Here is a 6,000-nt window from a genome sequence, read left to right as displayed (position 1 = left end):
ATTTGAACTTATGATAAAGTTGAAATGACAAAGAATCACAGAGAAGTTTTTCTGTTATTAGATGTGTTGTAGAAAGTCTCTTCAGGTGAGATAATTTATTTATAACACTCCTCCTAAGGTTCAGACTGCTTTGAAATCAGTAGTAATCCTTATGTATATTCCTTGACTGGTAAGTAAAAATATATATGATATAAAATTGAGAATTTGTTTTCAAGTTCTAATTTTATGAATTATTTTTACTTACCAGTCAAGGCTCCCACCACCTCCCCAGTTATAAATAATTTTCGGTATAGGGAATATTTTGTTCCCGCCGATAAACTGAGGAGGCCTTCACCCGGATGATCAATGTTAGATAGATGTTTGAAATCATCCAGGTGTTGCGAGTTATGAGAACGTTGTAAGGGAGATAATCCTTATGTATATTCCTTGACTGGTAAGTAAAAATAATTCATAAAATTAGAACTTGAAAACAAATTCTCAATTTTATATTTTCCAAATCGAGTAATTTGTCACCTGTAGGTTGTAATGTCTGATAAGTTTGTAAGTATGAGATGCACAATCAATCATATTTTGATCAAGGATGAAGCGTTTGAACAATAAATTTTATGCAATTCATCAAGTACTTCCAACGAGTTCTTGACACTCCAAAAGTAATTAATTCCACTATTTTCAAAGGCTTATTTGAACAATTTATTATCAGGTTTTTTATTTTACCATGTGTACTGGTAAGAAGAATAGACAATTTAGTAGTGGAACAATGGCTTGAAGACGAAATGAATATATATTTGTAAGGTGCTTTGTGTAGCTTCGAAAGCCAATACATAGTTATGACTTTCATTGTGTTTGGTTCTACTTGTAAAGCGGTAGCTAAAAGTTTATGTTCCTTACAGATGTCGTTTTCTGAAAATTGATTCAGTTGGAATGTTGGTTAATTGGGGATTTCTTTTTTCAGAACTTAAATGTAAAATTCACGTCTAACAATAATAATATTATTAGCAGCTTTATCGGCTAGGACAAAAAACAAATTCATTGGCTAGTTCTTTTAGTTTATGTTTGATACGAGAAATAGGTTTATTGTGGTTATTGTTTTAAAAGAGTAAAATATTCTTTAAAATGTTGAATACGTATATCAAGTATGTTCATTACTTAATTAAAAAAAGAGTCCCAAGATTTTTTGTCAGTTTTTTCTTGTTTTATCCATTTCAAACAGTAAGTACGCAGTGAGTCCTGTATAATATTACGACAGTCATTCCGATTAATAATTGACGGAGGACGATATTTAGGTCCTTAACTGATGAATGATTCTAATTCTCGGTCTTGAACGATGTTAAGATCTCCTGTTATAATAAGGGAATTGGGTCAATAAATGTATTCGGAATTACTGCAATTACATGAAGTAGGTGTATTTTCACTGATATTAACATATTTTACAAAATTGGCTATAATTAAACACAAATTTCCGGGTAGATTTCTTGTAAATATAACAAATAATATAAGAGGGAGCTCAGTATTATCAAAATATCCAGAAATTTGTTCTTTAACAGAATGGTCGTTAAAAATACCGGCAATATTTACAAAATCAAAATATGGTTTGACATTTATAATACGACTCTATACTTATACATCCCGTCATTGTGTTTTTGCATCATGGTTAATGTTTGTTTATAAATCTTTTTGTTGTTAAAATAATTAAGATAACAACATAACATTGACTGCTGTACCCCAATTCTTATTTTGTTTCTACTATGTCTTTCTGTTTTGTTCAAACATCGTTGCCAATATATATTTGAATTGTATACGACTGTCATACAAGTGAGAGGTTTATCTAGGTAAAACAACTAGGTTCAATCCAACATTTACATTACTTAGTATAAGAATATGCCTGTATCAAGACAGGAATATTACAGTAAGTATCCTTTCGTTTGATGTGTTTTAGCTTTCGATTTTGCCATTTGATGAGGGACTTTCTGTTTTGAATTTTCTCGGAATTCTTATTTTTGTGATTTCACTTTTTTTCATGCAATTGTTACTGTTCAAAAGCATCCTTTTTCAATCAAAATATATTTAATCGTGCATGAAATATTTCAAAATAGTTTTTGAAACATTAAACAGGACATATCACATTTACGAGCGTAAAAAAAATGCTGCAACTTAAACAAACTCATAGCGGAATACCGAACACGTTTTTGAAAAACATTGAACGTAAAGCTAGCTTTGTTTTTTCTCGAAGACCGAAAGTTTATTAAATATCACAATGATAATGAAAAATAATATAATACATGTGTACGTCCCAATATTTTATCTGGTCTAATTTTTCTTCGTGTTCGGAGTCGAGTCGCGGCGTATTGCTAACAGTTATTTAACTTATTATTAACAATTTCAACTAAGAGATCAGATTGACACTGGCCATGCATGTAACTAAATGATCGTAAGTTAATGAATGTATGTGTCAAAAATTATATCTGATAATAACCTTCCATCATTACCGAACTGAACAAAGAAATAATACGACGTGTGCCGTATGCGGTGCAGGAAATGCTTACCCTTCCGGAGCATTCGTGTTGTTTCTTATTTGTTTTTTATAACTGTTGATGTAAAAAGTAAAATCACAAAAATACTGAAATGTCCTTTTGTTTTTTGAGTCTATGTTTACGCCTTGGTCTTGATCGTTATTGTCTTATTATATAAATACGGAAATGGAAAGCAATTGACAATTTGTGGTGAATATTTTCAAGTTCATAATATGTAAAAGAATGGCATTTGTAACAATCTCCTTGGATGTAAAATGTTCAAGGGAAGTCAAAAAATCTTATTTACATCTACAGGGAATGACAATTTACATAAGATACTTTCTAAAAGAAACTACAAATTACGGATTGATTTAAAAGACTGGAACGGCGATACAGCGTACGCAGAATATGATACATTTGTTGTTGGGAGTGAGGAAACAAACTACGCACTCAGTATTTCTGGATACTATGGCAATGCTGGTAAATATAGAAAAAATACTTGCTATTTCTTGCACTTACACAACTGTCAATAGACTATGTTATTCAGTAAACATGATAAATCCTCAATGGATCTGTTGATAATTTTTCGAAAATTTACGACAAAAAATATCTCAGTTAAATGTTAAATTTTAGATGTAAACTAGTATAACTCAAATATACTGATAACCTTCATCATTTATTTGCTTTCGTCAAAAACTGTTAAATCCATTTATTTATTTTGGATAAATGATTAAGAGTTTTACATATTGTGAAGGTAAATATTCACTTCTAAATGTCTTTACTTTTCCAAATTTATTGATGTTGTCTTTTTATCGAACACCATGTTCATCAGAACGCAAAGAAATGCGCATCGGACGCATACACTTCATGCCGTGTTATTGTCAATATTCATTTAAATCAAAGACAGCGTTTCGTTTGAGATGGTGTTAAGATGACAAAATACAGACTGGAAACTAACTAGTATACATCAGTGAATATCTGTTTTGTGTTTTGTCTGTAGATAATGTTATATAAATATTTAATTTTTTAAGGTAATCAGTTAGTCTCACTCCCTTAGGTTTTTAATGATTTTCGAAGTGAGGTATAGATTTCTAGATGATGTCATGATATTTCAACCAGTATGAATACCTTTGCTTCTTATTTGTCTCCCTTTTTGGAACTCGGGTAATTGAAGAACTGGTATTATATCAAGTTACTGAATAAGGATAAGCTTGTAGTGTTAGTTCGACTTTTAAATTAACATATAAATAAAGGCAACAGTAGTATACCGCTGTTCAAAACTCATAAATCCATGGACAAAAAACAAAATCGGGATAACAAACTAAAACCGAGGGAAACGCATTAAATATAAGAGGAGAACAACGACATAACACTAAAATGTAACACATATAGACAAAATCCCACGAGAAAAACAAAACATGTATAAATATTCATTTGATTATGTGTTGTAGGTGACAGCATTATAAATCCACCGTCAGGCTCAGTTTACCAGATGAATGGAATGGAGTTCAGTACACCAGATAGAGATAACGATAAACACCAATTTGGCAATGTTGCACAGCAGAGACGGTTAGGCTGGTGGTTTAACTGGGGTACTGATGCCAACCTAAACGGAATATACTACACAAAAGGGCAGACAGCTAGTGATGGAATATACTGGAACTCTTAGCAACCCTCAGATTATTCCCTTAAAAGCGTATCAATGAAAATTAAACCAGTTTAAAAATCAAAGGCGTCAGTTTCAGATATGAGTACTAGTATTTGAGCGAATAAGACTAGTATATCACATATTCATATTCACAAGTTGTTAATGTTTGTTTTGCCTTAAAGTTTGTTGAGAATGGTACGACTTTTTCACCGAAATGAATCCTTGCCGAAACTTTTTGAAGGTCAGAAAGTGAAATATTACATTACAAAATTTTCTTCTTAGCTAATTGATTTTTAAGGCAATTTTTGTATCATGTCGTCAGACTGGTTTTTCGATGCAACGTTTTGAATATTTGGTCGTTTTTATATTTTAGTTATTTCATTACTTTCTTATTCTATTCGATTCATCTATAGCTAAATGCATTGAAAGGACCAAGATAATTAAATGCATGCTACTGAAATAAACATTTATAACATAAAAGAACGCCCGCCTCATTACTGATGTATATATTCCAATTAACAGACGTGTTCTGGAAGAGAAAACTGTTCCATCGGCTTTGTGTATTTTCAAGACACATGCGCAGAGTTATCTGGATAACGTTTGTTCTATTTCACACGAAATAAAGGCATTTTATAACTATTTCCATAGAGTCAATTTTACGAAATAAATGTGTAGCCTCAAGTATAGCTCTCCTTGAACTATTATTGCTTCTGCAATGTATATGTTCAAAACCCTTCGTCAAAAATTTGAACACGAATAAATATTGTTTATAAAGAGGCAAGAGAAAAAAAACTCACTTCGAATTCCATAAGCTTAACTCTAACTCATTCGCTTACTGATAATACTTCTTTTTCTACTCATTGGTACATACATGCATTGTGATGTAAACACAGTGTTTAGATGCATTTCATACTATTTGATGTGGTATATTTAAAGGGTTTCAGTTTTTGTAATGGTTTTAGATTTTAAACATTTGGTGTCATTTTCCTTCTAGCATATTCCTAGTGAAGGAATGATCTCTTATAATAGATCATGTATATTTCATTAGGCACAATGTCTGTATTACAACTTTAGATTTGATTCACCTTGTGATTGAGAACTTCTATAAAACAGATATTAAGGACCTTTTTCAACTGATTTTTGTAGTTTGTTCTTGTGTTGTACTAATACACCACTGTACCAGGTTTGGGGAGGGTTGGGATCCCGCTAACATGTTTAACCCCGCCACATTATGTATGTGTGTGCCTGTCAAAGGTCAGGAGCCTGTAATTCAGTAGTTTTCGTTTGTTAATGTGTTACATATTTGTTTTTCGTTCATTTTTTTTATATATATAAATAAGGCCGTTAGTTTTCTCGTTTGAATTGTTTTACATTGTCATTTCGGGGCCTTTTAAAGCTGACTATGCGGTATGGGCTTTGCTCATTGTTGGAGGCCGTATGGTGACCTATAGTTGTTAATTTCTGTGTCATTTTGGTCTCTTGTGGAGAGTTTTCTCATTGGCAATCATACCGTATCTTCTTTTTATTTATGTATGCAATTGTACAGCATGTATGTATCGACATTTAAAATTCAGTGTTTTTAATCATTTCATCTTCATTGATATTACATGTCTTTTATCAATGATTTGAGAACATGTGTATATTAAAACCGATTTGTTTTTTTTCAAATGAATTCAACTTAATTACCCGTTTCGGAATATATTAATTCTAAGTTGCGTAAATGCAAAACAGAGAGGTCTTTTACCGAAGGCTAATGATTGCTAAACCGTTGGTAGTAGTGCTGTCCTTTAAAAAGTCTGACAGAAACGATTTTATGGGGATGTTTTGATTACTAAGTCGAAA

This window comes from Mytilus edulis, chromosome 9 (genome assembly GCF_963676685.1).
Source record: "Mytilus edulis chromosome 9, xbMytEdul2.2, whole genome shotgun sequence".
Lineage (NCBI taxonomy): Eukaryota > Metazoa > Mollusca > Bivalvia > Mytilida > Mytilidae > Mytilus > Mytilus edulis.
The sequence above is the reverse complement of the archived record's forward strand: the minus strand, read 5'-3'. Positions refer to the sequence as shown.